The 23208-nt window shown below is 48.4% G+C and overlaps 1 non-coding gene across 1 annotated transcript; it reads left to right on the plus strand.

Moving 5' to 3' along the window:
* Window positions 1-581: 581 nt before the first annotated feature.
* Window positions 582-747, plus strand: LOC134950997 (U1 spliceosomal RNA). The gene has a single exon (XR_010183816.1). It is a non-coding gene; the product is annotated as a U1 spliceosomal RNA (small nuclear RNA).
* The last annotated feature ends 22461 nt before the right edge of the window (window positions 748-23208 follow it).

Genomic DNA, 23208 nt, shown 5'->3' on the forward strand with positions numbered 1-23208 from the left:
ATTTTATTGCCCCTGGGGCATATAAGAGATGCTGTCCTATATATGTGTGTATGCAAACTACAGGTGGTGCTGCATGGCTCACACCCTTTTGCTTGTCTTGTAGAGCAACTCTGGAGCTGTTACTGGGTCCAGCTGCTGCAAGAAATCAGCTTGAATGCTTCAGGGGCTGGGGCATGGCCAACATGAGCCCCACACTGATGGGGGTGTATAAAGCGATCTAGGGGTCATCCAAGCGCAACCCCACAAAGGCCGCCATGCCCTGCGTGACCATTTTCTCTTTTCATATGCAGACGAGGGTTGCAGCCAACTATACCCATTGCTTGGATGACATCACCATATGCAAATCCATCTGCTGCAGGCCTTCCCCCAGGAATGCTTGCACTAGTTGTTGCATTTGGTTTGTTGTTTGGGGGGTGCTTCAGTATTAGGCAGCCTTCTGCCCTCACACATTCGTCTGAAAATGTGTTCTCCCTGCAGTTGTTGTCCCCAGATGAGAGTTCCCTTGTGCTGCCTCAGTTGAATCTCCTTTACTTGACGGAGGTGTGCCTGAGCAGCGGCCCTCTCCAGCCCTATCTCAAATCATACTTATTTTGCTTAGGTGATACCATGGTCATGAAGATTGTTTTCCCAGGGTGAGGTTCATTCATTGCATTCTGGGTATGCTGACCTCTGTGATTTCCCCAAATGTGGGAATCTCGACTGCATAATTTGTGGTAGGGGGGGGGACTGCATTTGTGCTTTCCCCTGGTTGGCTCTGGTATAATTTAGATCTCATTGTCTCAGGTCTCTCTCCAGCCTAGTTTGCTGTCTGTTTCCACTTCTCTTTTCTTGAGCCCCTCCCTTCTATGCCCTTGCGCACTATCCTGACTTCTCCCGTCTGCTTACTTTGTGCCTTCCAACGCACAATGCGAACTACAGGTGGTGTTGCAGGGCCCACACCCTTTTATTTGCCTTACAGAGCAGCTCTGGAGCTGTTACAGTGCCCAGCTGCTGCAAGAAATCAGCTTGAATGCTTCAGGGGCTGGGGCATGGCCAACATGAGCCCCACACCAAAGGAGGGTGGGGTGTGTTCAATGCGAACTAGTGGTCATCCAAGCGCCCCTTTTCTCTTTTCATATGCAGATGAGGGTTCCAGCCAACTTTGGCCCACTGCTTGGATGACATCACCGTATGCAAATCCGTCTGCTGCAGACCTTTCCCCAGGAATGCTTGTACTAGTTGTTGCATATGGTTTGATGTTTGAGGGTGCTTCAGTATTAGGCAGCCTTCCGCCCTCTCATTTTCATCTGAAAAGATGTGGTCTCCCTGCAGTTGTTGTCCCCAGACAAGAGTTCCCTTGTGCTTCCTCAGTTGAATCTCCTTAACTTGACGGGGGTGTGCTCGAGCAGCCGCCCTCCACAGCCCTATCCCAACACATGCTTTTCTTGCGTATGAGATCTCTTGATCATGAAGATAGTTCTCACAGGGTGAGGTTCATCCATTACATTTTAAAGTAGGAAGGTACAAATTACATATTCAAATTACATATATGTGCTGGATTCAAATGTTTTCCCCCCTTCCTTTCTCAATTGTGCCCATCAGCAGCTATTCTAATGTTGCTGCCAATGGGTGTGACACATTCATTTCTTCTGTGGGGTACACTGGACTCCACAAGGATTCACATTGGGGTGTAGAGTAGGATCTTGATCTGAGGCACCAACAGGCTCAAAGCTTTTGACTGTTCCCAAGATGCTCAGCACCCCCTGCTCTATAACCTCGCTTCCATGAACAGGGAGCTCAGTTTGTAGTTGGTGCCTTCAGTAGCAGGCCACTTAACAGGGGGCTGCCTCAGGCAGCCTATTCTTAGCTATTAATTTTGACAAGAAAAGAAGAACTTTATTTTATAAGAATCTACAAGGGCTGCAGCAGGTTAGGTCTAATAGACATCTTTACTGCAGCTCCATCACTCCCAGCGGCGCAGTATACTCCCGTGCCCTGGTTGCTGGGTCACTGCAGCGGAGGCTCCGGTTTCTTCCTAAGGTCAGTCACACACACACCGCCCTCCGGGATCACGAGGCCGCTGATGAAAGGGAGGTAAGGGACTTCTGTGCCCACACTATACCGTGATCCAGCGTGGCTGTAGGGGGTGGGCCATGTGCGCACTGGCGTGGACACTGATTACTGGGCAGCCGCTCCACTAGCCACCAGGGACAGTTAAGGAGCACAGCTCTGGGGGGGTTTTCTCTTATATTAACCCCATTTTGTACTACCCGCAGTGCATTGTGATAGGTAATAGAGCCTGATTCAGGTTGGATTGAAATCGCAATAAGCAATCCAACTGCAAACATTGCTAAGAGCATACGCATGCGCCTGCATTTTCTGCGGCACCCCGCAGATAATGCGATCGCTTCTGACTGTCAATCGGTGCTGGGGGGGGGGGGTCAGCAACAATCCATTTCCAAGTCAGAGATGGAGCGGTGCATGGGCAGGGCTACAAAATGGGGTCGGCAACGGAGAAACAGGAGGCGTGGTCAGAGCTGCTGCATGACATCACATGCAGCAGCTGCGATCACAAAAATGGTGGCGGCTTCCTGCGCACATATACAGTCTGCACCAACAGGAGGCTAACCCATTTTTTATGATCACGCTGAACTGCACTGAGACTGCAATTTCAGCGTGGTCAAGAAGGGAGGCGGCATGCTGGGTGGCCCCAGCATGCGAACCAAAGGATTGCAAATTCTGTTACTTAGCAGAATTTGCAATCCTTACTGAATTAGGCCCATTGATTACAAAATGTATTTGTAAATATTTGAAGTTTTTCTTCAGGGACTAACACAAAAGATGCTTGGGGCTACTAACACATGTGTAAGCCACGTAAAGCTTCCCATGGGTCAGTGGCATCACAACGGGGTTGCTGCCCACACCCGAGTGTCACCCGCCAAGGGGGGTGACACCAAAGTGCCGGCTCCTCTTCAGTGACAGAATATGGGTGTTTCACTGTAACATTACGTGCAACACCCAGTTTCTGTCACTGTGCAGGAGCCAGCACCACTCACACACTAGTCCCCGGGTGCAGCACTCAACCCCCGGGATACCCGGAGCAACAAAATGGAGATTCAGGAAAACAGGCCACACCCCTACCTATGAGACCATGCCTCCTTTTTACCATTGCGCTGCTTATCTGCGCGCACTGCATTACAATCTCCCTCGCTGCCTCTCTGGGTGTCACCAATGATAGTGACACCTTTGCCATGCTTGTAGCAGCTGGTCCTAAGATCTACACCTCCAGCCCTGAGTGTTTGCCCTTGTGACTTGTTGATCATCATAGCGAAGCAGATTCTTACAGAAAACTGCAGGGGCTTAGATTGAAAAGAAAAACATTGACTAACCCATCATTTCAGCAACAGGGTCTGCCACACGGCTGACTGAAATGACTGGTTGGTTTGGGCCCCCACCAAAAAAGAAGCAATCAATCTCTCCTTGCACAAACTGGCTCTACAGAGGCAAGATGTCCACCTCATCATCCTCCGATTCCTCACCCCTTTCACTGTGTACATCCCCCTCCTCACAGATTATTAATTCGTCCCCACTGGAATCCACCATCTCAGATCCCTGTGTACTTTCTGGAGGCAATTGCTGGTAAATGTCTCCACGGAGGAATTGATTATAATTCATTTTGATGATCATCATCTTCTCCACATTTTCTGGAAGTAATCTCGTACGCCGATTGCTGACAAGGTGAGCGGCTGCACTAAACACTCTTTTGGAGTACACACTGGAGGGAGGGCAACTTAGGTAGAATAAAGCCAGTTTGTGCAAGGGCCTCCAAATTGCCTCTTTTTCCTGCCAGTATACATACGGACTGTCTGACGTGCCTACCTGGATGCGGTCACTCATATAATCCTCCACCATTCTTTCAAAGGTGACGGAATCATATGTAGTGACAGTAGACGACATGTCAGTAATCGTTGCCAGGTCCTTCAGTCCGGACCAGATGTCAGCCCTCACTCCAAACTGCCCTGCATCACCGCCAGCGGGTGGGCTCGGAATTCTTAGCCTTTTCCTTGCACCCCCAGTTGCGGGAGAATGTGAAGGAGGAGCTGTTGACGGGTCACGTTCCGCTTGACTTGACAATTTTCTCACCAGCAGGTCTTTGAACCTCTGCAGACTTGTGTCTGCCGGAAAGAGAGATACAATGTAGGTTTTAAATCTAGGATCGAGCACGGTGGCCAAAATGTATTGCTCTGATTTCAACAGATTGAATCCTGGTTAAGCGAATTAAGGGCTCCATCCACAAGTCCCACATGCCTAGCGGAATCGCTCTGTTTTAGCTCCTCCTTCAATGTCTCCAGCTTCTTCTGCAAAAGCCTGATGAGGGGAATGACCTGACTCAGGCTGGCAGTGTCTGAACTGACTTCACGTGTGGCAAGTTCAAAGGGTTGCAGAACCTTACACAACGTTGAAATCATTCTCCACTGCGCTTGAGTCAGGTGCATTCCCCCTCCTTTGTCTATATCGTGGGTAGATGTATAGGCTTGAATGGCCTTTTGCTGCTCCTCCATCCTCTGAAGCATATAGAGGGTTGAATTCCACCTCGTTACCACCTCTTGCTTCAGAGGATGGCAGGGCAGGTGCAGGAATGTTTGGTGGTGCTCTAGTCTTCGGCACGCGGTGGCTGAATGCAGAAAGTGGCCCGCAATTCTTCGGGCCACCGACAGCATCTCTTGCACGCCCCTGTCGTTTTTTTAAATAATTCTGCACCACCAAATTCAATGTATGTGCAAAACATGGGACGTGCTGGAATTTGCCCAGATGTAATGCACGCACAATATTGGTGGCATTGTCCGATGTCACAAATCCCCAGGAGAGTCCAATTGGGGTAAGCCATTCTGCGATGATGTTCCTCAGTTTCCGTAAGAGGTTGTCAGCTGTGTGCCTCTTATGGAAAGCGGTGATACAAAGCGTAGTCTGCTTAGGAACGAGTTGGCATTTGCGAGATGCTGCTACTGGTGCCGCCGCTGCTGTTCTTGCTGCGGGAGGCAATACATCTACCCAGTGGGCTGTCACAGTCATATAGTCCTGAGTCTGCCCTGCTCCACTTAACCACGGACATGTGGACTAGTGGACCTTGGGTACAACTGCATTTTTTAGGACACTGGTGACTCTCTTTTTCTGAGGTCTGTGTACATTTTCGGTATCGCCTGCCTAGAAAAATGGAACCTAGATGGCATTTGGTACCGGGGACACAGTACCTCAATCAAGTCTCTAGTTGCCTCTGAATTAACGATGGATACCGGAACCACGTTTCTCACCACCCAGGCTGACAAGACCTGAGTTATCCGCTTTGCAGCAGGATGACTGCTGTGATATTTCATCTTCCTCGCAAAGGACTGTTGGACAGTCAATTGCCTACTGGAAGTAGTACAAGTGGTCTTCCGACTTCCCCTCTGGGATGACGATCGACTCCAAGCAGCAACAACAGCAGCGCCAGCAGCAGTAGGCGTTACACTCAAGGATGCATCGGAGGAATCCCAGGCAGGAGAGGACTCGTCAGACTTGCCAGTGACATGGCCTGCAGGACTATTGGCTTTCCTGTCTAAGGAGGAAATTGACACTGAGGGAGTTGGTGGTGTGGTTTGCAGGAGCTTGGTTACAAGAGGAAGGGATTTAGTGGTCAGTGGACTGCTTCCGCTGTCATCCAAAGTTTTTGAACTTGTCACTGACTTATGATGAATGCGCTGCAGGTGTCGTATAAGGGAGGATGTTCCGAGGTGGTTAACGTCCTTATCCCTACTTATTACAGCTTGACAAAGGCAACACACGGCTTGACACCTGTTGTCCGCATTTGTGTACAGGATGCATACCTTCATGTCCCCATTTATCCACCTCATCAGGCGTACCTCAGATTTGCGGTACAGGACTGTCATTGCCAATTTCAGACGTTGCTGTTTGGTCTCTCCACGGCCCAGAGAATTTTCACCAAGGTAATGGCGGAAATGATGGTTCTCCTGCGTAAGCAAGGTGTCACAATTATCCCGTACTTGAGCGATCTCATAAAAGCGAGATCAAGAGAGCAGTTGCTGAACAGTGTATCACTTTCACTGAAAGTGTTACAGCAACACGGCTGGATTTTCAATATCCCAAAGTCGCAGTTGGTTTCTACGACTCGTCTGTCTTTCTTGGGCATGATTCTGGACACAGACCAGAAGAGAGTTTATTTCCCGATAGGAAAGGCCCAGGAACTCATGACTCTTGTCGGGAACCTATTGAAACCAAAACTTGTGTCAGTGCATCACTGTACTCGAGTCCTGGGAAAGATGGTGGCATCATACGAAGCCATTCCATTCGGCAGGTTCCATGCGAGGACTTTCCAATGGGACCTACTGGACAAGTGGTCTGGGTCACATTTACAGATGCATTGGTTGATCACCCTGTCCCCCAGGGTCAGGATATCACTCCTGTGGTGGCTGCAGAGTGCTCACCTTCTCGAGTGACGCAGATTCGGCATTCAGGACTGGATCCTGGTGACCACAGAGGCAAGCCTCCAAGGTTGGGGAGCAGTCACACAGGGAAGAAATATCCAAGGTCTTTGGTCAAGTCAAGAGACTTGTCTTCACATCAACATCCTGAAACTAGGGGCCATATACAATGCCCTACGTCAAGCGGAGACCTTACTTCGCGACCAACCGGTTCTGATCCAGTCAGACAACGTCACCACAGTGGCTCATGTAAACCACCAAGGCGGCACAAGGAGCAGAGTGGCGATGGCACAAGCCACCAGAATTCTTCGCTGGGTGGAGAATCACGCAAGCGCACTGTCAGCAGTGTTCATTCTGGGAGTGGACAACTGGGAAGCAGACTTCCTCAGCAGACACGACCTACATCCGGGAGAGTGGGGACTTCATCAGGAAGTCTTTGCACAGATTACAAGTCGGTAGGAACTGCCACAGATAGACATGATGGCGTCCCAGCTCAACAAAAAGCTACAGAGGTATTGCGCAAGGTCAAGAGACCCTCAGGCAGTAGCTGTAGACACCCTAGTGACACTGTGGGTGTTCCGGCCGGTCTATGTATTTCCTCCTCTTCCTCTCATACCCAAGGTGTTAAGGATAATAAGACAAAGAAAAGTGAGAACAATCCTCATTGTTCCAGATTGGCCACGGAGGACCTGGTATCCGGATCTGCAGGAAATGCTCACAGAAGATCCGTGGCCTCTTCCTCTAAGACAGGACCTGTTGCATCAGGGGCCCTGTCTGTTCCAAGACTTACCGCGGCTGCGTTTGACGGCATGGCGGTTGAATGCCGGATCCTAGCAGTGAAAGGCATTCCGGTTGAGGTCATCCCTACGCTGATAAAGGCTAGGAAGGATGTAACGTCAAAACATTACACCGTATATGGCGAAATTATGTTTCTTGGTGTGAGGCCAGGAATGCTCCTACGGAAGAATTCCATCTGGGCCGTTTCCTTCACTTCCTACAAACTGGAGTGAATTTGGGCCTAAAATTAGGCTCTATTAAGGTCCAGATTTCGGCCTTATCCATTTTCTTTCAAAAAGAATTGGTTTCTCTTCCAGAAGTTCAGACTTTTGTAAAAGGAGTGCTGCATATTCAGCCTCCTTTTGTGCCTCCGGTGGCACCTTGGGACCTTAACGTGGTGTTAAGTTTTCTAAAATCACACTGGTTTGAACCACTTAAAACGGTGGAGTTAAAATATCTCACATGGAAGGTGGTCATGTTATTAGCCTTGGCTTCGGCTAGGCGAGTGTCGGAATTAGCGGCTTTGTCACATAAAAGCCCATATTTGGTGTACCATGTGGATAGAGCGGAATTGCGGACCCGTCCTCAATTCCTACCAAAAGTTGTCTCATCTTTTCATATGAACCAACCTATTGTGGTGCCTGTGGCTACGCGTGACTTGGAGGATTCCGAGTTACTTGATGTGGTCAGGGCTTTGAAAATTTACGTGGCCAGGACGGCTAGAGTCAGGAAAACTGAAGCGCTGTTTGTCCTGTATGCAACCAACAAGATTGGTGCCCCTGCTTCAAAGCAGGCTATTGCTCGCTGGATTTGTAACACGATTCAGCAAGCGCATTCTATGGCTGGATTGCAGTTACCGAAATCGGTCTAGGCCCATTCCACGAGGAAAGTGGGCTCTTCTTGGGCGGCTGCCCGAGGGGTCTCGGCACTACAGCTGTGTCGAGCTGCTACTTGGTCAGGTTCAAACACCTTTTCAAAATACTATAAGTTTGATACCCTGACTGAGGAGGAACTCATGTTTGCTCAATCGGTGCTGCAGAGTCATCCGCACTCTCCCGCCCGTTTTGGAGCTTTGGTATAATCCCCATGGTCCTTACGGAGTCCCCAGCATCCTCTAGGACGTTAGAGAAAATAAGATTTTAAACCTACCGGTAAATCTTTTTCTCGAAGTCCGTAGAGGATGCTGGGCGACCGTCCCAAGTGCGGACTACTTCTGCAATACTTGTATATAGTTATTGCTTCAATAAGGGTTATGTTAGAGTTGCATCGGTCCTGCACTGATGCTACAGTATGTTGTTTTTTCGTACTCATAACTGGGTAGTTTATCACAAGTTATACGGTGTGATTGGTGTGGCTGGTATGAATCTTGCCCTGGATTAACAAAATCCTTTCCTCATACTGTCAGTCTCCTCTGGGCACAGTTTCTCTAACTGTGGCATAGAGGGGCATAGAGGGAGGAGCCAGTGCACACCCAGAACTAAAGTCTTTCTTAAAGTGCCCATGTCTCCTGCGGAGCCCGTCTATCCCCATGGTCCTTACGGAGTCCCCAGCATCCTCTACGGACTACGAGAAAAAGATTTACCGGTAGGTTTAAAATCTTATTTTCTACTTTATTCTTTTCTATCCTAGTTTATTACGACCAACTTTCATCCAAGGAGTTTGATATTCTACTACCTGCATGCAATTTAAATTGCTTAAATTGTTTATATGGTTGATTTGTCCTTCACAATCCATAATCTGCAACTTGGATGTACTTGTGTCATTGAAAATCTTATAATAAAAATGTTTATATATTGAAAAAAAAAGTTATAAGACATATGCCTACCTACTAAATGGGGTAAAATTAGGGGATTCTGTACTGGAAAAGGACTTAGGTGTCCTCATAGATAGCAAGCTAAGCAGTAGTACCCAAAGTAGGACTGCAGCAAAGAAGGCTAATAAGATATTAGCATGCATAAAACGGGGTATTGATGCTAGGGACGAGAGTATTATACTCCCGTTATATAAATCACTAGTGAGGCCACACCTTGAATACTGTGTACAGTTCTGGGCACCGTACTACAAAAAGGATATCCTGGAGCTTGAAAAGGTACAGAGGAGGGCGACCAAACTAATTAAGGGCATGGAGATGATGGAATACAAGGAAAGGCTTGAAAGACTAGGCATGTTTACATTGGAAAAGCGGAGACTAAGAGGGGATATGATCAACATCTACAAATATATAAGGGGACAATACACAGAGCTTGCGCGGGACCTGTTTCTGGTTAGATCAACACAGAGGACTCGTGGACACTCGCTCAGGTTAGAGGAGAGGAGCTTCCGCACAATACAGCGTAAAGGCTTTTTCACGGTAAGGACAATACGTGTTTGGAATTCCCTGCGCGAGGGAGTTGTAATGGCGGAATCTGTCAACACCTTTAAGAATGGGTTAGATAAATTCCTATTGGATAAGGATATCCAGGGGTATGGTGAATAGTCATGCATTATAGTTACTATAAATAGGGATAAAATGCAATGGCTGACAGCAGCATCAGTCAGAAATTTTAGTAAAATCATCATGCATAGGACACCACAAATAGGTTGAACTCGATGGACAATTGTCTTTTTTCAACCTCAGATACTATGTTACTATGTAATATTTGAAGAAACAAAATAAAATAAAGCTATGTATTGGGTTTCACTAACAAGCACATTGGAAGACTTGACTACTGTTAAAAGACATGCATTACATGGTATAGAGCCACAAACCACAATGTAGTAAAATAAAAACAAACTTACATGTGTATCAAACCTATGTGAGGCTTACATTGATAGTGCAAGATCAACACTCTATCAACTGTGCAAACTAGACTGCACATAAATGCCATAAAATTTATCTGAGATTTTAGTAAATAAGGCCCGTTGCTGTCCGGGTCACACAGCCGTCACGGCCCCGCCCCCATACGGTCCGGTCATGTCTGCGTTGTCCTGACTGTGCCCCCAAAATGGCGGCACAACGCCGCTGGCCCGACTCCTCCTGCCCAGTGACCGCCTCTACCTGTCAATCAGGCAGAGGCGCTCACTGGGCAGAGATGCTGATCGCATCTCTGGCATGTGCCGGTGCACTGTGGCACCAGCACACACGCACTTCAGACCTGATCTCCTGTTGTGTGAATATGCACAGCAGGGATCAGGTCTTAATTAGGCCCTATATACAGCTGTCAGTAAAGCAGGGATGTGCTGCTGCCAGTGAGGCAGGGATGTTCTGCTGTCAGTGAAGCAGTGATGTGCTGCTGTCAGTGAAGCAGTGATGTGCTGCTGTCAGCGAGGCAGTGATGTGCTGCTGTCAGCGAGGCAGGGATGTGCTGCCGTCAATGAGGCAGGGATGTGCTGCCGTCAATGTTGCAGGGATGTGTTGCTGTCAACGTTGCAGGGATGTGCTGCTGCAGTGAGGCAGAGATATGCTGCCCACTATCTCCCTATCACCCCTGCCTGAGTCGCACACTTTCCCTGTCACCCCTGCCTCAGTTACCCACTATCTCCCAGTCACCGCTGCCTCAGTCAACCACTATACCTGCGACCCCTGCCTCAGTCACCCACTATCCCTGTCACCCCTGCCTCAGTCACCCACTGTCACTCTATCACCCCTGCTTCAGTCACCCACTATCCCTGTCAACCCTGCCTCAGTCTCTTACTGTCCCTGTCACCCCTGCCACAGTCATCCACTATCTCCCTATCATCCCTGCCTTATTCATTTATTATCCCTGTCACCCACTTTCTTCCCATACTTACCCAACCCCTTCCTATCACCCCTCCCTCAGTAACCCACTATCTCCCTGTCACCCCTGCCTAAGTCACCCACTATCACTGTCACCCCTGCATCAGTCACCCACTATCTCCCAGTCACCCCGGCTTCAGTCACCCACTATATCCCACTCATACATGCTTCAGTCACCCACTATCTCCCAGTCATCCCTGCCTCAGTCACCTACTGACACCAGTGCAGATATTTCTGCTGCAGCCTCTCCACTCTCCAGCGTGAACGTCCTGACGACTGAGGAAATCCGCTTCCCAGTTGAGGACTCCGGGAATGAACACTGCCGATATTGCTGGCAGATGACGTTCTACCCAACTGAGGATTTTTTTATACTTCCAGCTTTGCCATGCAGTTTCGAGTGCCGACTTGATGATTTGTGTACACTACCGTGGTGGCGTTGTCCGATTGTACTTGAACAGGCCTGTTCTGTACTAGAGGCAGGGCCAGTATCAATGAATTGAACACTGCCCGCAATTCCAGAATGTTTATCGGGAGGAGAGATTCCTCCCTGGTCCACGGATGGTGAAGGGTCGTCATCACGGCCATGACCTTGGTGAATTTCCGAGGTGCCGTGGCCAAACCAGAAGGCAGGACCTGAAATCCAAAAACTAACCAGGCACAACACTGCTTAGCTTCCAACATCAGATGAGATTGGACATATCCAGTGTGATGCGGCTGTAGATGATTTTTGCTGTTTCTAACTTCTACATCAATGAGTAAGTTTCAAAATAGAATGCATCAAGAGAACGGTGTTGGTAGTATAAAACTACCTACAGCACCTGGTATTCCCAGGTGGTCTCACATCCAAGAACAAACCAGGCCTAAGATCAGGTGATATTGGGCATATACAGTGTGGTGTGGCTGTAGATGAGCTTAGTGGTTTCTGTTAGAGTTCTTCTACTTCTAACTACTAGTACATAAATGAATAAGCGGCCGATTTATTAAACCTGGTGGAATGATAATTTGCATGGTGATAAAGTACCAGCCAATCAGCTCCTAATTGCCATGTCACAGGCTGGGTTTGAAAAATGACAGTTAGGAGCTGACTGGCTGGTACTTTATCACCTTGCACTTTATCAGTTCACCAGGCTTAATAGATCTGCCCCAATGTTTCAAAATGGAATGCATCAAGAGAACGGTGTTGGTATTGTAAAAATACACACAGCTCCTGGTATTTCCTGGTGGTCTCCCATCCAAGTACTAAAACCAGGACCAACACTGCTCAGCTTCCATGATCAGGAGAGATTGGGCAAATCCAGTGTGCTGTGACTGTAGATGAGCTCGTGGTTTCTGTTAGAGTTTTTCTACTTCTAACTTCTGGTACATAAAAGAATACGTGTAAAAATTAAATGTACCAAGAAAAGGGTGTTGGTAGTTTAAAAACACCTAAAGAATCTCATGGATGGGAGACTGCTTGGTAGTAACAAAGTCCAATACTGCTTTGCTTCAAAGATCAAATGAGATTGGGCATATCCAGTGTGGTGTGGCTTTAGATAAGCTTTGTGGTTTCTGTTAGAGCTCTTCTACTTCTAACTACTGGTACATTAATGAATATGTATAAGGTTGTAGTTTATCCAATATGCCTTTACTACCTTACCTTACCCCCCCCCCTCCCCTCCCCTCCTTATAGCTTCCTTTGTTCTCTCCTCGTGTGTGCGTTATTTGTTTTCTCATACGTCCTAGAGGATGCTGGGATCACATTAAGAACCATGGGGTATAGATGGGATCCGCAGGAGACATGGGCACTTTAAGACTTTCAAAGGGTGTGAACTGTCTCCTCCCTCTATGCCCCTCCTCCAGACTCCAGTTTTAGAATTGTGCCCAGTGAGACTGGATGCACTACAGGGGAGCTCTACTGAGTTTCTCTGAAAAGACTTATGTTAGTTTTTCTTATTTTCAGGGAGGCTGCTGGCAACAGTCTCCCTGCTTCGTGGGACTTAGGGGAGAGAAGTATGACCAACTTCTAGTGAGTTCAATGGCTCTACTTCTGGCTGACAGGACACCATTAGCTCCTGAGGGTGCTGATCGCTGGGTACGCCTAGATGCCCACTCTCGTAGCCTGCCGTCACCCCCTTACAGAGCCAGAAGTCAGAAGACAGGCGAGTAGCAGAAGAACAGATGGCATTCTGAGGTACCACGCAGCGAGCGGAATGCTGTGCGCCATGCTCCCACACAAACACAGGCACTGTAGGGTGCAGGGCGTTAAGGGGGGGGGCACCCTGGGCAGCATAAATTCCTCACAAAAGGCTGGCAAAAGTGGACATTAGTGCCTGGGCACTGTCCTTACCCCACCAGCGTAATTAATTATTTGTTTCTGAGCGGGACAGAAGCGTGCCATTACAGCGGCGGGGCTTCTTCCTCACCTCACCAGCACATCTATAGAGCGTTACAAGTCTATCACTATAGAGTTTATTATTTCCCAGACTGTGTACTTTTGACGCTGGGTTGTGAGCTGAAAAATCCCATCTGTCCCTCTAACAGATTTACTGTAGGTCTATCCCCCATAAGCCGATGTGTCTGTGGGTACTTGGTACATGTGTGTCAACATGTCGGTGGCTGAATGTTTTTCCCAAGAGGAAACTATATTAGGAATGCAGACATATGATGGTGGCCCTGTTGGCACCACCAATAACTGACTGGGTGAAAGTTTCAGTAATATCAGAGTGAGGTTGTATAAATCTGTGTCCCAGACACAGACGTAGAGAAAAGATGTGATGTTCATGGCTATGCTTCTTTTCCCTCAGGCCCCGCAAAAATGTTATTTTGCCCAGTTACTACACACTGATACTGACTCGGATACTGATTCCTATGTCGACCATAATATTTCCTGATTAGATCCAATATTGGCAAGGAGCATTCAGTACATGATTGTGGATATTAAGGACATATTAACATCACTGAGGACCCTGCTGTTCCTGACAAAGGGGTCTATATGTATGTATATATAGATATATAATGAAAGCTGATGTAACGTTCCTCCATCTCTGTTTGAGAAAGTCTGGGCCAGCTCGACAAGATGGTTTCAAATCCCCAAAATGTTTCCGGTTGTTTATTCATTTCCTGCCGCGGACAGAATAAAGTGGGAATCACCCCCTGTTCTGCACGGGGCCCTGTCACAAATCCAGCGGATCGTATGCAGGAAGCTACATTATTTCTAGTTATGTAACCACGGGTACATTACTTAGACCTGCCATTACATGCGCATGGGTGAGTAGTAGTATTCAAGAATTGGTCGAATACCTTGTCATCCGATATAGATATCCTGGAGACATGGGATGCTCCTTACGTTGGATCATATCAAGGACACTGCAGCATACTTACGACTGCAAGGGATATAGGACTCTTGAGTTCACGGGCCAATTTCATGGCAGTCTCGTATAGGAGGGCATTGTGGATTCACCAAGGGAATGCTGATGCTGACTCCAAGAAGAAAGGGAGTCTCTTCCCTATGAAGGTGAAGCCTTGTTTGGCGACGGCCTAGTTAATTTGATCTCAGCAGCTCCCGCAGGTAAGTCAACCTTCTTGCCCTATGTTTCCTCTCAACGGATGAAGACGCATCATTATCTAATGCAGTCATTTTGGCCCAATAGATATGCAAGAAGTTAAGATTCCCCTTTCTTTGCAGGTAGAGGAAGGAGAAGAGGGAAGAGGTCTGTAGCCTCTTCAAGATCGCAGGAGCAGAGATCGTCCTCTGCTTCTGCCAAATCCACTGCATGACGCTGGGGCTCTCTTGCAGGAGCCCACACCAGTGGGGGCACGTCTAAAACACTTCAGTCAGTTCTGGATTAATTTGGACCTGGACTCGTGGGTTTTACAAATAGTGTCCCAAGGGTACAAACTGGGGTTTCAAGACGTTCCCCCTCACCGATTGTTCAAATCGGCCTTAGTCAGCAGGGAGAAGGCTTTTATTCAAGCCTCTTCGTGGTCCCGAAGCCGGAAGGCTCAGTCAGACCAATCTGAAATCCCTCAATTTCTACCTAAAGAAATTCAATTTCAAGATGGAATCTCTCAGGGTAGGGATCTCCAGTCCGGAGGAAGGAGATTTCATGGTTTTGGTAGACATAAGGATGCCTACTTACATGTTCCGTTTAGCCACTGCATCAAGCTACCTGAGGTTTGCAATTCAGTATTGTCATTACCAATTTCAGACGTTGCCGTTTGGTCTGTCCACGGCTCCGAGGATTTTCACCAGGGTGATGGCGGAAATGATGGTTCTCCTTCGCAAGCAAGGAGTCACAATTATCCCGTACTTGGATGATCTCTTGATAAAGGCGAGATCCAGGGACCAGTTGTTGCAAAACATTGCACTCTCCCTGACAGTTCTTCAACAACATGGTTGGCTCCTAAACTTGCCAAAATCGCAGTTGGTCCCAATGACGCGGTTGTTGTTTTTGGGAGTGATACTGGACACAGAAGAGGTTTTCTTCCAGTGGAAAGGCTATGGAGATCCAGAGTCTGGTCAAACAAATTCTGAAACCAGCAAGAGTGTTAATCCATCAATGCATTCGGTTGCTGGGGAAGATGGTTGCGGCCTACGAGGCCATTCAGTTTGGCAGGTTCCATGCTAGAGTGTTCCAGTGGGACCTGTTGGACAAGTGGTCCGGATCCCACCTACACATGCACCGGAGGATAATCCTGTCTTCCAAGACCAGAATATCACTCCATTGGCGGCTGCACAGTTCTCACCTCCTAGAGGGGCGATGGTTCGGGATCCAGGACTGGATCCTAGGGACCACGGATGCAACCCTCCGAGGCTGGGGAGCAGTCACACAGGGGGAAAACATCCAAGGAAGATGGTCAAGTCGGGAAAGTTGTCTCCACATAAATGTTCTGGAGTTAAGGGCCATTTAATAACTGCAGACACAGTACGCACTGGGACGGGTGCCCAGCATCCTCTACGGACTAAGAGAAAAGGATTTACCGGTAGGTATTAAAATCCTATTTTCTCTAACGTCCTAGAGGATGCTGGGGACTCTGTAAGGACCATGGGGATAGACGGGCTCCGCAGGAGACATGGGCACTTTAAGAAATACTTTAGTTCTGGGTGTGCAGTGGCTCCTCCCTCTAGGCCCCTCCTCCATACCTCAGTTTGATACTGTGCCCAGTGGAAACTGTGTGCTTTTCAGGAGCTCTCCTGAGCTTTCTGACAAAGTATTTTGTTAGGTTTTTAATTTTCAGGGAGCACTGCTGGCAACAGACTCCCTGCATCGAGGGACTGAGGGGAGAGAAGCAGCCCTACTCTCTGAGTTGCAAGGTCCTGCTTCTTAGGCTACTGGACACCATTAGCTCCAGCGGGATTGGTACGCAGGATCTCACCCTCGCTGTCCGTCCCAGAGCCGCGCCGCCGTCCCCCTCGCAGAGCCGGAAGATAGAAGCCGGGTGAGTATGAGAAGAAAAGAGACTTCAGCGGTGGCAGAAGACTTCATGATCTTCACTGAAGTAACGCACAGCACTGCAGCTGTGCGCCATTGCTCCCATACACCTCACATACTCTGGTCACTGTAAGGGTGCAGGGCGCCCTGGGCAGCAATATAAACCTCTTTTTGCCAAAAATATAACATATATACAGCTGAGCACTGTATATATGTATGAGCCCCCGCCAATTTTACAGTTTAAGCGGGACAGAAGCCCGCCGCCGAGGGGGCGGGGCTTCTCCCTCAGCACTCACCAGCGCCATTTTTTCTCCACAGCACCGCTGAGGCAGCTCCCCAGACTCTCGCCTGCTGAAACCACGGTAGACAAGAGGGTTGAAAAGAGGGGGGGGGGGCACATAATTCGGCGCAAATTACATACAGCAGCACTACTGGGCAAACATTAAGTTACTGTGTTATTCCTGGGTTATATAGCGCTGGGGTGTGTGCTGGCATACTCTCTCTCTCTGTCTCTCCAAAGGGCCTTGTGGGGAAACTGTTTTCAGAAAAAGCATTCCCTGTGTTTGTGGTGTGTCGGTACACGTGTGTCGACATGTCTGAGGAAGAAGGCTATATTAGAGAGGAGCGGGAGCAAATTAATGTGGTGTCTCTGCGACAGCTGATTGGATGGATATGTGGAATGTTTTAAATGCTAGTGTAAACTCAGTGCACAAAAGATTAGACAAGGCTGAAGCTTTGGGACAGTCAGGGTCTCAACCCATGCCTGATCCTATGTCGCAGGGACTGTCAGGGTCTCATAAGCGCCCACTATCCCAGATTGTTGACACAGATACTGACACGGATTCTGACTCCAGTGTCGATTACGATGATGCAAAGTTACAGCAAAAATTGGCAAAATCCATTCGATATAGGATTATGGCAATAAAAGATGTTTTGCACATCACAGAGGAACCCCCTGTCCCTGACAAGAGGGTACATAAGTACAAGGGAAAGAAGCCTGAGGTAACCTTACCCCTCTCACACGAGCTGAACGAGTTATGTGAAAAAGCCTGGGAATCTCCAGATAAAAGACTGCAGATTTCCAAAAGGATTCTTATGGCGTATCCTTTCCCATCAATGGATAGGTTAAGATGGGAATCCTCCCCTAGGGTGGACAAAGCATTAACACGCTTATCCAAGAAGGTAGCCCTCCCGTCCCAGGATACGGCTACCCTCAAAGAGTCTGCTGACCGCAAACAGGAGATAACCCTGAAGTCCATTTATACACATTCGGGTACCTTACTCAGACCGGCAATTGCGTCGGCCTGGGTGTGTAGTGCTGTAGCAGCATGGACGGATACCTTATCTGAGGGGATGGATACCCTAGATAAGGATACTATTTTATTGACCCTGGGGCATATAAGAGATGCTGTCCTATATGTGTGTATGCAAAGTACAGGTGGTGCTGCAGGGCTCACACCCTTTTACTTGTCTTGTAGAGCAACTCTGGAGCCGTTATTGGATCCATCTGCTGCAGGCCTTTCCCCAGGAATGCTTGCACTAGTTGTTGCATTTGGTTTGTTGTTTGGGGGTGCTTCAGTATTAGGCAGCCTTCTACCCTCCCACATTCATCTGAAAATGTGTTCTCCCTGCAGTTGTTGTCCCCAGATGAGAGTTCCCTTGTGCTTCCTCAGTTGAATCTCCTTAACTTGACGGGGGTGTGCCCGAACAGCCGCCCTCCACAGCCCTATCCCAACACATACTTATCTTGCATATGAGATCTCTTGATCATGAAGATAGTTCTCACAGGGTGAGGTTCATCCATTACATTTTAAAGTAGGAAGGTACAAATTACATATTCGAATTACATATATGTGCTGGATTCAAATGTTTTCCCCCCTTCCTTTCTCAATTGTGCCCATCAGCAGCTATTCTTATGTTGCTGCCAATGGTTGTGACACATTTTTTTCTTCTGTGGGGTACACTGGACTCCACAAGGATTCATATTGGGGTGTAGAGTAGGATCTTGATCTGAGGCACCAACAAGCTCAAAGCTTTTGACTGTTCACAAGATACTCAGCGCCCCCTCCTCTATAACCTTGCTTCCATGAACAGGGAGCTCAGTTTGTAGTTGGTGCCTTCAGTAGCAGGCCACTTAACAGGGGGCTGCCTCAGGCATCCTATTCTTAGCTATTAATTTTGACAAGAAAAGAAGAACTTTTTTAATAAGAATCTACAAGGGCTGCAGCAGGCTAGGTCTAATAGACATATTTACTGCAGCTCCATCACTCCCAGCGGCACAGTATACTCCAGTGCCCCGGTTGCTGGGTCACTGCAGCGGAGGCTCCGGTTTCTTCCTAAGGTCAGTCACACACACACCGCCCTCCGGGATCACGAGGCCGCTGATGAAAGGGTGGTAAGGGGCTTCTGTGCCCACTTTATACCGTGATCCAGCGTGGCTGTAGGGGGCGGGCCGTGTGCGCACTGGCGTGGACACTGATTACTGGGCAGCTGCTCCACTAGCCACCAGGGACAGTTAAGGAGCACAGCTCTGGGGGTTTTTCTCCTATATTAACCCCATTTTGTACTACCCGCAGTGCATTGTGATAGGTAATAGGGCCTGATTCAGGTTGGATTGCAATCGCAATAAGCAATCCAACTGCAAAAATTGCTAAGAGCATACGCATCCGCCTGCAGATAATGCGATCGCCTCTGCCTGTCAATCGGTGCAGAGGGGGGGAGGGGGGTCAACAACACTCCATTTCCAAGTCGGAGATGGAGCGGTGCGGGGGCAGGGTTTCAATATTGGGTCGGCAACGGAGAAACAGGAGGCGTGGTCAGAGCGGCTGCATGACATCACATGGGCCGGACTCCGCCAGTGGAGCCCCAGCGTCATGCAGTAGATTTTGTAGAGGCCGGGGAGGACTTCTGTTCCTGGGAGCTAGCTGTGTTGTGCATCTTTTTTCCTCTGCCCCTACCTCTGGCAAGAAAGGACGCACCTCGCACTTTCTTGTTTCTTTGTGACCGAAAGGACTGCATTTGATAATGCAGAGCTTTCTTATGCTGTGAGGGAACATAAGGTAAAAAATTTGATTTTCCAGCTGTAGCTGTGCGTGTTAATGCTTTGTCCATCCTAGGGGAGGATTCCCATCGTAACCTATCCGTTGATGGGAAAGGATACGCCATAAGAATCCTTTTGGAAATCTGCAGTCTTTTATCTGGAGATTCCCAAGCTTTTTCACATAACTCGTTCAGCTCGTGTGAGGGGAGAAAGGTTACCTCAGGCTTCTTTCCCTTGTACATATGTACCCTCTTGTCAGGGACAGGGGGTTCCTCTGTGATGTGCAAAACATCTTTTATTGCCATAATCCTATATCGAATGGATTTTGCCAATTTTGGCTGTAACTTTGCATCAACGTAATCGACACTGGAGTCAGAATCCGTGTCGGTATCTGTGTCAACAATCTGGGATAGTGGGCACTTATGAGACCCTGACAGTCCCTGCGACATAGGATCAGGCATGGGTTGAGACCCTGACTGTCCCAAAGCTTCAGCCTTGTCTAATCTTTTGTGCAATGAGTTTACACTAGCATTTAAAACATTCCACATATCCATCCAATCAGGTGTCGGCGGAGACACCACATTCATTTGCTCCCGCTCCTCTCTAATATAGCCTTCTTCCTCAGACATGTCGACACACGTGTACCGACACACCACACACACACAGGGAATGCTTTTTCTGAAGACAGTTTCCCCACAAGGCCCATTGGAGAGACAGAGAGAGAGAGTATGCCAGCACACACCCCAGCACTATATAACCCAGGAATAACACAGTAACTTAATGTTTGTCCAGTAGCGCTGCTGTATGTCATTTGCGCCGAATTATGTGCCCCCCCTCTCTTTTCAACCCTCTTGTCTACCATGGTATAAGCAGGGGAGAGTCCGGGCAGCTTCCTCTCAGCGGTGCTGTGGAGAAAAAATTAGAGATGAGCGCCTGAAATTTTTCGGGTTTTGTGTTTTGGTTTTGGTTTCGGTTCCGCGGCCGTGTTTTGGGTTCGACCGCGTTTTGGCAAAACCTCACCGAATTTTTTTTGTCGGATTCGGGTGTGTTTTGGATTCGGGTGTTTTTTTCAAAAAACACTAAAAAACAGCTTAAATCATAGAATTTGGGGGTCATTTTGATCCCAAAGTATTATTAACCTCAAAAACCATAATTTACACTCATTTTCAGTCTATTCTGAATACCTCACACCTCACAATATTATTTTTAGTCCTAAAATTTGCACCGAGGTCGCTGTGTGAGTAAGATAAGCGACCCTAGTGGCCGACACAAACACCGGGCCCATCTAGGAGTGGCACTGCAGTGTCACGCAGGATGTCCCTTCCAAAAAACCCTCCCCAAACAGCACATGACGCAAAGAAAAAAAGAGGCGCAATGAGGTAGCTGTGTGAGTAAGATTAGCGACCCTAGTGGCCGACACAAACACCGGGCCCATCTAGGAGTGGCACTGCAGTGTCACGCAGGATGGCCCTTCCAAAAAACCCTCCCCAAACAGCACATGACGCAAAGAAAAAAAGAGGCGCAATGAGGTAGCTGTGTGAGTAAGATTAGCGACCCTAGTGGCCGACACAAACACCGGGCCCATCTAGGAGTGGCACTGCAGTGTCACGCAGGATGGCCCTTCCAAAAAACCCTCCCCAAACAGCACATGACGCAAAGAAAAAAAGAGGCGCAATGAGGTAGCTGTGTGAGTAAGATTAGCGACCCTAGTGGCCGACACAAACACCGGGCCCATCTAGGAGTGGCACTGCAGTGTCACGCAGGATGTCCCTTCCAAAAAACCCTCCCCAAACAGCACATGACGCAAAGAAAAAAAGAGGCGCAATGAGGTAGCTGTGTGAGTAAGATTAGCGACCCTAGTGGCCGACACAAACACCGGGCCCATCTAGGAGTGGCACTGCAGTGTCACGCAGGATGTCCCTTCCAAAAAACCCTCCCCAAACAGCACATGACGCAAAGAAAAAAAGAGGCGCAATGAGGTAGCTGTGTGAGTAAGATTAGCGACCCTAGTGGCCGACACAAACACCGGGCCCATCTAGGAGTGGCACTGCAGTGTCACGCAGGATGTCCCTTCCAAAAAACCCTCCCCAAACAGCACATGACGCAAAGAAAAAAAGAGGCGCAATGAGGTAGCTGACTGTGTGAGTAAGATTAGCGACCCTAGTGGCCGACACAAACACCGGGCCCATCTAGGAGTGGCACTGCAGTGTCACGCAGGATGTCCCTTCCAAAAAAACCCTCCCCAATCAGCACATGATGCAAAGAAAAAGAAAAGAAAAAAGAGGTGCAAGATGGAATTGTCCTTGGGCCCTCCCACCCACCCTTATGTTGTATAAACAAAACAGGACATGCACACTTTAACCAACCCATCATTTCAGTGACAGGGTCTGCCACACGACTGTGACTGATATGACGGGTTGGTTTGGACCCCCCCCAAAAAAGAAGCAATTAATCTCTCCTTGCACAAACTGGCTCTACAGAGGCAAGATGTCCACCTCATCTTCACCCTCCGATATATCACCGTGTACATCCCCCTCCTCACAGATTATCAATTCGTCCCCACTGGAATCCACCATCTCAGCTCCCTGTGTACTTTGTGGAGGCAATTGCTGCTGGTCAATGTCTCCGCGGAGGAATTGATTATAATTCATTTTAATGAACATCATCTTCTCCACATTTTCTGGATGTAACCTCGTACGCCGATTGCTGACAAGGTGAGCGGCGGCACTAAACACTCTTTCGGAGTACACACTTGTGGGAGGGCAACTTAGGTAGAATAAAGCCAGTTTGTGCAAGGGCCTCCAAATTGCCTCTTTTTCCTGCCAGTATAAGTACGGACTGTGTGACGTGCCTACTTGGATGCGGTCACTCATATAATCCTCCACCATTCTATCAATGTTGAGAGAATCATATGCAGTGACAGTAGACGACATGTCCGTAATCGTTGTCAGGTCCTTCAGTCCGGACCAGATGTCAGCATCAGCAGTCGCTCCAGACTGCCCTGCATCACCGCCAGCGGGTGGGCTCGGAATTCTGAGCCTTTTCCTCGCACCCCCAGTTGCGGGAGAATGTGAAGGAGGAGATGTTGACAGGTCGCGTTCCGCTTGACTTGACAATTTTGTCACCAGCAGGTCTTTCAACCCCAGCAGACTTGTGTCTGCCGGAAAGAGAGATCCAAGGTAGGCTTTAAATCTAGGATCGAGCACGGTGGCCAAAATGTAGTGCTCTGATTTCAACAGATTGACCACCCGTGAATCCTTGTTAAGCGAATTAAGGGCTGCATCCACAAGTCCCACATGCCTAGCGGAATCGCTCCGTGTTAGCTCCTTCTTCAATGCCTCCAGCTTCTTCTGCAAAAGCCTGATGAGGGGAATGACCTGACTCAGGCTGGCAGTGTCTGAACTGACTTCACGTGTGGCAAGTTCAAAGGGCATCAGAACCTTGCACAACGTTTAAATCATTCTCCACTGCACTTGAGACAGGTGCATTCCATCTCCTATATCGTGCTCAATTGTATAGGCTTGAATGGCCTTTTGCTGCTCCTCCAACCTCTGAAGCATATAGAGGGTTGAATTCCACCTCGTTACCACTTCTTGCTTCAGATGATGGCAGGGCAGGTTCAGTAGTTTTTGGTGGTGCTCCAGTCTTCTGTACGTGGTGCCTGTACGCCGAAAGTGTCCCGCAATTTTTCTGGCCACCGACAGCATCTCTTGCACGCCCCTGTCGTTTTTTAAAAAATTCTGCACCACCAAATTCAAGGTATGT

This window comes from Pseudophryne corroboree, chromosome 8, assembly GCF_028390025.1.
Source record: "Pseudophryne corroboree isolate aPseCor3 chromosome 8, aPseCor3.hap2, whole genome shotgun sequence".
Taxonomy (NCBI): domain Eukaryota; kingdom Metazoa; phylum Chordata; class Amphibia; order Anura; family Myobatrachidae; genus Pseudophryne; species Pseudophryne corroboree.